General features: G+C 36.4%; 1 protein-coding gene across 2 annotated transcripts in view; it reads right to left on the bottom strand.

Moving 5' to 3' along the window:
- The window catches only part of LOC117153495 (uncharacterized), a 28,448-nt gene that overhangs the window by 11,930 nt on the left and 2,928 nt on the right, over nucleotides 1–13,590 (bottom strand). The window contains exons 1-2 of one of the 2 annotated variants that reach the window (XM_033327602.2): nucleotides 3,874–4,133; nucleotides 3,458–3,669 (exon numbers count right to left, since the gene is read on the bottom strand). The exons of the other annotated variant lie outside the window; for it this stretch is intronic. The gene's annotated coding sequence lies outside the window, so the exon portion shown is untranslated. Of the gene's footprint in view, nucleotides 1–3,457; nucleotides 3,670–3,873; nucleotides 4,134–13,590 lie in introns of those variants that run through there. 2 annotated transcript variants of the gene reach the window in all.

Here is a 13,590-nt window from a genome sequence, read left to right as displayed (position 1 = left end):
TTCGATTCTACAAGTAAAGTTTTTCGGTAATCTTAGATTTAAGAGGAGAAAAAGAAACTGCTACGGATGTAGATCTATGGTTAATTTTATTTTGGGTTTAATGAAGCGAGTAACTTTTTAGGAGCTTTTTGTGCAACGAGAGAGCAAGGGGGAAGATAATGAAGAAATAGAGATAGAAGAATAGTTTGTTAACTATCGAAGAAAATGGTTGCAATTGAAGAAAATGTTTGAGAGAATAAGATGGATGGTTTGAAATAGAATACGCTATCTTTGTAAGTAGAGCGATAAACAGAGTTGCACAATTTTTTTAATTTTCGACTAATCAGATGATTAGTTATCCTGTATAAAAAAGAACTATTAAAGTAGAAGAACGATTGAAATAAACAACTTTTTTCTGATAGGAATAAAATGTTAAGATAAGCGCTAAAATAGCTATGTATAAAAATCACTTGAAAAATCTCGCTACTATCATTGCATCGACATTAGCGTGGTATCGATACTCTTGGTAGTATCAAGCACCAAATAATAGACGCAGAGAAAATTCCACCTTTTGCGAATAAACTGAAGCATTTTCCCCCAAAATCGTGAGTCATCGAGAAAGATCTAATTTGTCGTTTTATCGCGGTAGGTCGGTTTCTCGTTGTGCGGTTGCACGCCTCGCTAATTGTTTATACTCGAATGGTCGTCCGATATAAATTGCATCGCGTCGAGACGTATTTTTAATGGTTCGTGGGCGCGCGTATAAATAGTATACCGTGCCGATAACCCGTTCTTTCTTTCTCTATCTCACTCTCTTCCTCTCGTTCCTCCATTTGCCACGATCGAACGTTTCTGCTCGCGTTCTGATCGCACTGCCGTGACCCTAGTATTTACTACTCTCTCGTTGCTACTATTGCGTTTACTACAGATCTTGTTGGTATTACCGGGTTACTTCTTAACCCGCCACCAAACCAATTTTTCTTCCAACCACGAACGTACTAATAAAATAATACAAATTACGACACTCTTACGTTTGGAGAAAGTAAGAAGCTGAGCATAATTTGAAAAGTAACGATAGATAATGTTACAGATTATAGTAGACTGTAATTGCAATTTGAAAAAAATCACTCGAGTTTCATTGTTTTCGTTGAAACTTACACTGGCTGCAATACTCTTAATTTCTCTTAAAAGAGCGCGGTAAATATAATTTAAAAAATGGAATATTAAATCTTTGTTTCAGCAATAAACCTGATGATATCATAGCACGACCTATGATACACTGTTTTCTGGTTTTTGCTTGTTAAGGAAGCGATATTTGACGAAGAGTATTTTTGTGAGTTTTGTTGCGAAGGCTATTAATGTTACATATTCATATTGGTGCTGATTATGAAGAGTATTTAATCAATTAGCTGTTGAGATCTCTTTGAAAAATGTGTAGCTAAAACGTGTGGCAAAAGGCAAGTGATGACAAGTATACTCGTCAAGCACGGAGTATGCCTGGCTGTTATAATGCTGTTAAAATTAAACTGTAACAAAATGACTGTTTTAGTTTTTCATTTTATTATTCACAGGGCTCGTCATAACGCAAAATATTGCAATTTCTTCATAAAGAGTATACTCGTTAAAAACAGAGCTAACAGGTCAGAGAAGGCTATTTGCATTCTACATAGAGTGCAACTTTTTGTTCTTTCATGGTTAAAGGAATAATATTTTATATGACAGGTAAGGAAATATCTTATAATATTTATATCGGCGAAGTAATTGGCAAACAATGTCAGAGCAATGAGCATCGAGTTACACAAAATGCTACTTAGGTTTAAAGATTTCATCGTCACTTTCTAATTACAATATTCTTCTCCTACTATTTCCGTACAGAAATTTCCTTCGCTGTCTTCGTGTCCAAAATCGACCTCATAAATATCTACACATATTTTGAACACCCTATACACTTCCTTTAACAATACTATCGAACCACCAAAGAAAATAATCTTAGAGTGAAATTTTCTATACTACCAAGTAATGCACGAATCTTTCGTGATCTACATTAAACGATCCAAGACCTCATCCTTATTACACAAGGAATCGTCGACCTAGTTCTTAACTGTTCTAAGTGCATTTTTTAAAACCGTAGAATTAACCAACCCACATATGTCTCGTTGTTACAAAGATTACAAATTCTCGATAATAGAATGAAAATTCTACTCGGAAAGCATGAAATATTCAACAAGTATTCTTCATACAGTCCTAACTCCACACAATGCTATTATACCTCGCAAACTTTAAACTCAGTTCTCTCGGTTTACAAACTAGCGTAGTAAAGTAGAATAGTTAAAAATTAGAGCAAAGAAATGTTACACGCGTCACTCCTTCCTCTGATTGGAAACAATTGGAATATATTATCGATTGCCCTAAGAGCAAAACACCGGCTACATAGCACGATATCTGAGAATCTCAGCGAAGGTTCTTAGTCGTCTTGTAAAGGAATATTCTATCACCGTGAAAACAACTCGCTACTACGTCTAATGTCTTTCTATTTCTTTCCACTAATACTGATATCAATGATGGAATACGAAAGAGGCGGCGACGACAGAACAAAACAGAGAATAAATTGCTAGCTGATTGAACGCGAAAGCCGGGGCAAGCGTTGAAAGAAATTTTCAAATTGCCACTGGTCTCACGCTGAATGAAAAGTAAATTGGATCAGCGTTCCTCCGAGGGCCGCGGCGGCCGTCACTTAATAGAAATGCAGCATGGAGGAGGTTAAGGAACACCAACTTTTCCACGAGTTCTTATCGAGCACATTTTTAATCGGACCTCGTGTACGGCATTCTGTGCCGAGCTTGTCAGTTTGGGGTCAGAAAAATATTCCCAGCGTCTCGGTAAGGTTACCGAGCGTCGCGAGTGGATTTTTCTTTCTTCCCTTACGCTACTTTCAGTCCCCTGAGTCGCCGCCGCTTCCTCCGTCATTTCTTCCCGTGATTTGCATTTTCTATATGTACCAGTGTGTTTGCGAATTCTTACGATTTTAGTAGATTTTTGTTGACATGATTTTAATTTTTTTTTTTTTTTTTGGTAAATGACGTTCATTAAGCGTTTTTAATAAAATGGTATTAGAGTTATTTCTTGAAAGATCGGGGAGTGAAATAGGAAACCTTTTTGGCGTTTTCTGTAGTAATAGAAATGGTGTTAGAAATATTCCTCGAAAAATCGCAGAGTGAAATAATAAATTTGCCTGGTTTCTTCCATTTTTTTAACAATAGAAATAATAGAAATGGAAATAATATTAGAAATATGCTTTGAAAAATTGGCTGTAAAAAGCGATATTAAAATGTTTTTAGGGTGGAATACAAAGTATCGGATGATTCGAATCAGTCAGACAGGTCGCAATTTCAATAGCCAAAACAATAGGTAAAACCTTGCAAACCCAACTTTCATCGTTTTGATTGTAAATCAATGGAAATACACAAAGTCTTCTTACCCGAAAGTCGCTCAAGCAGAGAAGAACCCTCCAGAATGAGTGTCGCGATTAATTAACTCACTGCACATCGACGTTCTTCCGCGTCTCGCGTACGTGTCGATGTCCACGTTCGAAACAGAAACGATCACTAACCGATCACTCAACAGTTCCACGAAAACACGGTATCTCGACGTTCGTACGATCACGACACGTATAACTCCAAATAATACTAGCTTATGGTAAACGTGAAGCAATTGAATGATAGCCAAGAGCAGAAGCAGAATTTGATATTTCCAATGGTTTTTAATATCAAATTCAAGAAAAAGTGATATTAAATATTAAATATAAAATTTAATATTAAATACAAGAGAGATTAATATTAAACATTAGATATTATAAATTTAATATTAAATAGGAGACAAATTAGTGTTGAATACAAGGAACTGGTTACTACTATAATCCCAAATTAGACGAGTTTGACGGAATACTCGAAGGATAGGTTTGATATTAGATTATTTAATATTAAATACAAGGAATAAATATGGTTATCGCGATTCCGAGTGGACGAGCAACTAATTATAGGGAACGTAGGGAGTGGAAGGATGGGAAAAACACGTCGCAGGAATCGAAGAGATTCGAGAGGAAACGTCGAACGTCCACGCTGACGTCGAGCGTACTACTACGCGGTTCCACTCACGATATGCCAGTCGAAAGAGATTAGAACAGCTGGTTCCAGGTCCCTACCACGAGTTTCCCCTAACTGCATCATGTCATTCGCGATACCATCGAAAATGGTGAATCATTGTGATCTTTTCATTCGATCGGTCGGACCGATCGCTCTATCGATAGAGAGGATAATTTTCTCTGAGCTTAAAAGTAATTTACTCCTCTTCCCTGCTGGGAGATTCCTATTTTCTGTGTTCAGAGAGACTCTGAACACAGATTTTTACTTTTCTTGTAAGACCAGGGGATTCGAATGTTTATTTGTAAATCATTAAATTTACTAATTCGAAGATAGTGGGTCGTACAACGTGATAGGAATATTGCTGATCGTTTCAGAATTTTTTCAGATTTTTTGGAAGGCTGGAATAGTGGAAAAAAAGGTGGGGTTTGGTCTCGATTATTAATCTTATTTTTGAATCTGTATTTTCAAAGTAATAATTAAAATGTAGATATATGATAATACGATGATACAAAGTATATATTATTTTTCATGATTATCAAAGCTATGTATAGTGAAGTATTAAAACACGATAAAATTGATTTCGACGTATTAATCGGCGTATATGCATTTTAATTATTACGTTATTTATTACTTTATTAATTAAGTGCGTTATTCGATGTGCACGAATGCACCAAGCTTGTTATTACTACAAAAGGTGCAAAATTATATATTTCATATGAGAAGTATCAATTTTGTAACTTTTCGATGTTAATTAAGTATTTTTTATTTCCCTTGATTATCGATTTATCATTTCTCTTATACGATTACTTCTCAACAGAGAAAGTCGCAGAAAATGGCTTAGCTTGTTACAATTATTTCTGGATAAACGCGGTGAAAATTAATATCTGGATCGGTAAATTCGTAAGAGTATAAGTCTCGATTAGAATTAATAATTTCTATCGATAATATGTAACACGATAAATCAATAATGTTTCAGTCATAAACCGAATGCTTGTCGTCGTGATGTCAGTGAAATTAAAAATCCTCCGCTAACGTAATCGTTTGTATATTAATTTCTTTAATAGTTACTCAGACTCGGAGTTATAAATACGCTGAATATATAAAAATTCGATAAACGCACGTAGTAAGGAAATTGCAGTCGGTTTCAGCGTACAGTAAAAGCCAATGAAACGAAACTTTCGTGTCGACACGATGACGACAAATTTCTGCAATATCGTATCGAAATATTAATAAACAGAAAATAAAAAAGAAAAAAAAACGAGAGTAACAGCGAAAAAATGCGCACACGAGCTGCTTTCTATCGTACTGATGACCTAGAGGTCGATCCAGTCGACCACCATTGATTTTATCTGAGGTCAAGAGACAGTATGAGTGTTTTACCGTAATACTTCTACGTAATCGAAGATCGTCGTTTTTCCAGATAAATAATACACGAGCCAACAACAATCACGTTCGATAGGCAGGTAGGATCAAAACGAACGTGTTTCTTTAGCTTGAAATTAAACGTTGTTCCTACATGAAGAATTTGCATAAATCATATACGCCTTAAGTATCGTTTTATATGGCTCCTAACGTAATCGAGTGAGAATATATCCATTTACAGTCTGTAGTTCTAACTGAAATAGCAATTTGTATCTGATAAAAATAAAAATATATTGTAAAAATGAGAATTTTGTATAGCGAAAACATTTCTATCGTATTTCTTTGATTTGAACTTTTTTTATCGATATGTATGAAATTGTATTTCATAATACAGTCTTTCGATACAACGCGAAAAATACGTATTCTAATTCGTTTAATTTTTGTTTTGTCTAACGACTGTCGGAAGACGTAGATAAAAGACGACAGAGGTTGAGAAATGTCTCCGTACCGAAGAAACACTTATTCGAAACGAGTTGAAAAACTTATACAGACGATGAAATCTGGACGAATAAAAAATCATATCATAGATGATGAAATTTGCATAAAAAATAAATATCTATCTAATATTTAAATTACAGGAGGATAAACATTAATCTATTAATCACAAAAATGGCCATTATCAGATTTCCTTGCGCTGCCGCTGTACAAGAGATCATCTCAACTTAGAAAAACTAATCGAGGAAAATTTAACTCTACGAGCCTCTTTTTATAAATAAACGTGTCTATTTTCAGAAATAAAAATACATTAGAAGTGCCCAACGATCGTGGCAAAATCTCGCGGGATAATCGAAGCTGCTTTCAAGTACTTGGCACGTGATCGGTGAGCAATGCACGTGCAGTCAGCACGTGATCGCCAATGTAAAAGCTCGGTACACGTGCGTCAAACACGCACACATCATTCCAGAAAACGACGAAATTTCGACTAAACTCGGGCAAATTAGCGATGCGTGATCGTAATTAATCAACGCACACAGGACTCGTGAATTATTAGCCGCGTCATTAGCCCTCGTGATCCGGCAGAAATTACACGAACTTCCAGCGACTTCTTTTTTTTCTCCATTAGGGTCACTTTCAGGCTTGAGACATCACAGTTAAAAAATGAACGAAAGCTTTTGTGCGTTGTTTCTGTTGTGATGTAGATCGATATTTTTTTTTATTAGTTTGCAACTGTGTACGATCAAATCTCGAGATGAGTTAGTGAACGCAAATACGATTTCCCCCGTAAGGTAAGATGCACATATACATATTTCCATTGTTCTTATGGAAATAATGGAAGCAAATCTATTTCGGAGACAAAAATCCTGTTTGTTCCGATTGAAGCGATTGTTTGAAGAAGATACGAATGGATTTTGCCGGAGGCTAAGACGAAACTCTTCGAACTCTTCGACGAAAAGCCATTGTTTCGATATGGCGAAGATAGGAGTTTTAAGGTTTGTTCCTGATCGCAAATGTTTTCATTCTTGTTATTAATAATTATCGATGAAAAGTATTTCTACCACTCTATTCTACTTGCTGGTAGATTTAACCAGCGAGTTAACGAAATTATGTGTTATTGCATATTAAATTATATGTATTATATGAAGTTATATGAAATTATGTGTGATTTTCTTTTAAATTGGCAATTTTGACTTACGTCACTTTTTAAGGAATAATACTTCTATAAGTAATTTCTATATAATAATAATATTATTATTATTATTTATGTATAGGAAATCTGAAACAATTCAGAAAACAAATATATCAACGAGGAAGAACGAAGATGGCGAATTAAACGAAGCTCCTAATAAACTGATTAACCTACGAATCAAACTCCTTAGCCCGTTGCTTATTGATATTAATGGTCAGCCTTCAAACACGTGCGCATCGATTGTTCAAATTGTATCGAGATCTATTCGAACATATCAGGTCATCTATTAGAACACTTGCTCGGAAACTACGTTTAATTAACTCCTCTTCTATAATATCTTTATAATTCGCAACATTAATACCTAGAAAGTTGCTCGTAGAGACACTCATTGATTAATCATCCTCTATTGCATTACCCTTATTCGTCTTAAAATTGGAAACTTTCCAGGGAAACGTTCGCAAACGCGACAAACGAAACGACTTCTTCCTCGTTGCATTACGCCTCTTCCCTTTCTTCTCTCAGCTTTAGAGCTGACTTTTCACCCATAATTATGTTGAGTTATTCTTCTGGAATGGTAGGAAGTTTCTGAACTTGACAATTACTTTCTCGAATGACGAAAAAATGTGTTACTAAGGGAACATTTATAAATAATTCACGACAACCTATATATTAGTTTAATAATAATCTTTCGCCTTGGTTGAAAGGGTTGAGGAAAAAAGTACATATTTAACCTACTTAATAACCGGCTAAGTCAGTAAGCACATGTTTGATAAATAATTGTTGAGCGACAATATACACATAGAAGTAAATTAAGTAAATCAACACAAAATAACAGAACAACATAAATTAGTACAAAATGTAATAAATATTAAAAATTTATATAATATAGTAAATTTTTGAAAAATCTGCAATTATTATAAATTTAAATAACACGTCAACTCTTTCCTCTTTGCAGGATGTAATATCGCAATCTTAATTTTATACAAAGCAGCATTTTTGTATCACGCTTGATTAACGACCCCTGGTCAACTTAATGTTTGACTACTGGATATTATCATTATTATTATTATTATTCACAGGTATACAGCCCTTTAGTATACAACTCCGTTACAAATTGTAACATTAAATAATACAAACTTATGGCTGACAATGTTCTATTAATATTGTACTTGAAGAAGGATTGTGAACAGGAAAAATCCTTTACTATTACGCGGTTAAATTGACTACAGATCGTATGGTGAGCTAATTGATGCAACGAACTGCTTGATTTCGTCCGAATAACGCTGACGTATTTAACTGGAGAGGAGACAGCATATCAGGGAACACAATGGTGTCATTTAGATGTACCATATCTCATGAAGCGGAAGTCGTTTACTATAGAAAAATCCTACCGGTTTAACTAACTCGTCTTAAAAAATGACAAATAATCGACGAACCATGCGAGTCTCGACAGGAAATCAAATTTCTCTAAGACAATTTTATATTCGCTGCTCGATGGGAAATCCGTTTTAAAGCGAATCCCGGATTATGAAAGCCGCCGCGGAATACGGCCGCGTTCCCGTAGTCTCCAGTCAATAAATATAATCCAGAAATCGCGTTACCAGCCGGTACGCTAATCCGGATAATTAGTTCAATATCAACCCGAGCCAAATTCACCCCACGCGGGCTAACGTCTCTCGCTTCTTCTCGTACAGAATTCGTATTATCGGTTCGATCCGGTCGCGCCGTTTCCTTGTTACCAGTGACGGTTTTTACGAGATTGGCCACCTACGAGCTTCGAATAAAGTTCTGCTTTTCTCCGGTTTCGCCCTCGTCTTTCCCTTTTGTTGTGTTTTTGCTTCGCATACACGGTGGTCACCTCGTCGTTCGTATGACACTTTTATTCAGCGTTTTGCCTTAACTCTTTCGGCTACAATTCTTGTGCCACTTCTATCTCGCTATTCTGCTACGGCCAACAACACCGTACAGCATAAATATCATAAACTCGAAGTATTGTTAGATGTAAATATTTTTAAACCAGATTTTCTGCCCCATTATTTCACGACTCTGTTGCCTGCGAACAACTGTTCCGTGTACATTCTATACATACGAATGTTTCTAGTTTATTAGAAATGATCTATTTTTTAAAATCCTGTAATAGTAAATAGCTGTTAAATAATTCTTGGGTGAATTACTCTGAAAAGTGATCAGAACATTCTCGACGATCATTCTAACGTTACGTGCATGAAATAAAGTATCTTAGCAGATTTAATAAACAGGAACGAAAGGAACAATAGCGCGTGTATTCTTCGACGGTGATCGTAAATGCGAAAATAGGAAACAGAATGAGAAAGCTGTTCGCTCGAATGCGTTTCTCTATTACTGGCAGCTTTTATGGGATGTTTTGAATAAAGCTTCTCTTTTTGTTAGTCGAGCCGCGTGTTTCTTTATCCTTGTTTCGTTTACCTCCTGTTTCTGCTACCTCTTTCCTTCCTCTTTTCACGCGTTTCTCTCGTTTTCCGCTTTGTACCGCGTCATTTTCCTTTTTTTTCATCCCCTCTCCCTTTCCTCATCCTTCCTCTCACCTTTCATCAATCTCGCTTCCCGAATTCTCTTTCATCGGGTCTTTCTTATTTTCCTTTTATTATAGCGTTACCTTTTCCACATTCCGCCTCTTTTTTCGTCCTCTTTCGTTCCCCTAATCCCCTGTTTTATCCTTTCTCATTCGTACATACGTTAGACTTCTCCGTGCCTCGTCTTCTATTTGGTTCTCGTTCTCTATCAGTGTCTCTTATCCCGTCATCCCTCTAAAACGAACGTTTACGACCCAGTTCTCGCCGTTTATCCCTCTTTTATCTTTTTTCTTCCCCCTCGTCCTTACATCATTTCCTCGCTTTCCAATCCGCTTCATTCTTTCTTTTATCCTCTTTTTTAATCGATCGTATTTTCTTCCTTTCGCTTGCTGTTTTATTGTGTCCTTGTTTCTTTTCTTCTGCCCCGAATCGAATATCTGCCGATCCAATTCCTGCTGTGTTCGTTTCCCCAATTCTTATCCGTCTTTCTTACTTTTCACTCGAAAACAAGACGTTACTCGTCGTTGACTTGCTCCGTAGAAAATTGCACAACTTTAATGTGAAAATTAGCAAACGCTATTTATCAATCGTCGAAGACTAAAAACACGATCTCTTGCTATCCTTAAGATTTACCAAAAGCTTTAACAAAACGAGGGACACCGACCAAAACAGCCAATAACACGTTAGAAGAGAAGGAATTGCAAATAGTTTGGACCGTTCAGGTGTGCCTAACCACCAAAGTCTCCGACACTGCGTCCTTGGCAAAATACCAACGTTCCCCCACAACTTGTACATCCGCTTCAGGTTATCCGGATTATCAAGAAATAGTCGTAACCTGCCCCTTTCTCGAGAGGAGGGATGGATGATACGAAAGGGTAGTTGCATCTCGTTCCGGGCAGCTGCACCAACGACGACCCGGCGTTAATAGCGCAATAATGCTGCACCAGCTAAGCCTTACGGTCTAAAAAGAAACTAAGTCGGCGTCTGGCTTGGCTAGCAGTCAAATGGCACCCGCGCGCGCCACAATTCCTGCGAACTTTATTCCGGTCGAGTCTCTTGATTTCGAGCGGCTTTCCTCGTTCGTGTCGCAACCAAAGGAAGTCTAATCGTTTTTCTACCTGGGACCCACGGTGAGCGTATATATTGCCTGCTATGCAAATTTTATTTCATATATGTATCTTGTTCTGAAAGCTGCAATAGATTGAAATATATACTGCACCATTACATTTAACGTTCGCGAAATATTATATTGCGCTTGCAAATTTTTCTCTGGCAATGTTATTCTTGCTACTCTCGTAGTCGAGAATTTTCTGGCCCATGAAATTGATCTTATTTTAATCGCGTTCAAAAATTTGGTAAAACGTCACCGATCAACACCGTGCCGTGATTGGAAACATCTTTTAATTCCCAATGTAAGTAGCGTAACGAATGGTTAGACTTTGAATATTTCTGCTAACTCATATTTTATATATAATGTCGGGTTATCATTAGGATTTAAGTCGCGTAATGATTCTTCATTTGAATTAGCCATTGTTTTACAAAACAGAGAATATATTTTCGCGAATAAACAAGATTTTACAAAATACTATGAATAATGAGTTTAATAAATGATATGATTAACAAATGATAAGTTTAATTAATAATTAGATTAAAGAATAATAAGTTTTAACGAACAATAAGAGGAACGGATAATATATCTTACGAATAATGAATTTAATTTACGCTATTAACAATGTTCCGGGGTTCAAACGAATCCACGGTCAACGGGATAACTCAAAATAATTTTTATAACACAAAAATACGTTTGCTGAATCACTCGGTAAATTACTTGATGTATCACTTTCCAAGGCGATCACACGAATGAATATCTGATGAAAATCTTTTTCGCTATACGACTGCATTTGTTTGTTAGATGCTCGCTGGAGACATCGAGAAGGTTCCAATCGTTGTTGCTAGGCAATTTCTGTCAAAAGTTTGTTGTATACTCTTTGGAAACATCGAGAAAGATCCAAACGCCGATACTAGGCAATTTCTGTCTGGAGATTGATTCCTAATACAACGTGTGTCCCATTATATCGACATCTCTAAAGTACAATTCTATGTGGTTTCTAGGGAGAACAATACAACCGATCCACACCTTCGTCAGGCAAAACGTTTATCCCGTGACCGTGGCTACGTTCGGCGACCAGTTGTCACCTCGAACCCACTTTCGCTTTCACAAATGTCAAACAATTACAAATGACAATTGCTTAATTACAGTTATGATAAAATCTAGGCTAAAGCATTAGAAGGCTTCCTCAAAATTGCAAAGGGAAGGCTCCGGTTTTCCTTTCATCTCCGACATATATATATATATACATACAATAATAATAATGTAAAATATGGAACTTAAGTAGAAAATTGTTTTATCTAATAAATATGGTAAAAGGTATACTTTCGATGTTTTATACGTTTTCGCGCATTACAAATTTCTTTTATTGTTACATATATTCAAGGTAAAACGTTCGTTCTAACATTTAACGAGCTTGGCAACAAATATCTATTTAGGAACCACTTCTTTACTTCCATTCATAGAAATATGAAATTGCATAAACATGCCCAGATATAAGGGCCACGAGGTCGCGTCACCTGTACTGATATACTACTGGCTGGAAATATAGTCAGGTCGCGATAAGCCATGTAATATATTTCTTCAGCGCGGAAAGTCCGCGTCGCGGGACGGATAAATCGTTCTTCTGCGCGATTTGATGCGGATAAATTATTTCTTTCGGGGAAATCATCGCCGCCGGGGTCATTTCCCGTGATACACTGCGCGGATGAATCGGCAACTCGCTCGTCTACGTATACGTGATCTATCTCATATACGCGATCGATTTCCTGAAATTAATCAAACATATAAAAAAACGTAAGATTCACGTACAACCGGAAATTTGAACATGAAAGTCGGAAGAAAAATTTTACACGGATCTATAGTTTTGCTAAGATAGCGGTTTAACTTATTTTACACTCTTCTTACCGTGCAATACCTGTAGATAATTTTTAATTTGCATGAAGAAGAAATTAATTCGAGCGAATACACGGTGATTTGAGTGTCCCAGTTTTTCTTGATAAAAAGAGGTCTTTTTATTCCTTGCATTTTTACGTCGCTTTTTCGTGATATCTCTATTTTTACGTTTTCCAACGCTCTCTGTGCTTTCTACTATGTTTTCTCTGTTTCTTTCTTTTGTTCAAGAATATTTGTTACATCCCGCTGAACTTTTATTGATTCTTTCTAAACAGTACACGTATCAGAAGTGTTCCTTGGAATTTTTGCACTTTTAGTTGATAAGTTACCTTAATTATTAGATATCTTTACAGATTTAAGGTAACGATAAATTTTGCCGAATAGATATGCGTGCGTACGTGTTCACCGGAGCAGAAAACATCAAACGTTACAGTTTTATCGCTTATCTCGTAAACTTGTTCAAGTTATTTAACGAGTTTAGCACTTTCATGCTTTGCTAGAACGCGAATATCGTTAATCGTTAACGGGACTCTCAATCTTTTTTTTAAACGTAATACCTTTACGTTCTTCCTTTTCTATTCTTTCCATCCCTTTAGGCGAATGAAAGGATCGCGTTGGAAGTCCCTCGAGTTTTTTACATTCTCTCACCAGAGAGAAGAATGGATAAAGTGAAGAGGCGCAAGGTGGGAAGTTCGTTTCGCGCGTCACTCGTTAATATGTTAATCTTACGAGCAAAAATCTTATTTTATTGGCCGACGCCGGACGCGGAAGGCTCTGTCGCAGGCAGAAAACGAAAACGTAAACGATTATTGCGACTTGATAAAAACACGGGATGAATAGGGTGTCGGTGTTTTCAACCCTTCC

This window comes from Bombus vancouverensis, chromosome 1, assembly GCF_051014615.1.
Source record: "Bombus vancouverensis nearcticus chromosome 1, iyBomVanc1_principal, whole genome shotgun sequence".
NCBI lineage: Eukaryota > Metazoa > Arthropoda > Insecta > Hymenoptera > Apidae > Bombus > Bombus vancouverensis.
The sequence above is the reverse complement of the archived record's forward strand: the minus strand, read 5'-3'. Positions and strand labels throughout refer to the sequence as shown.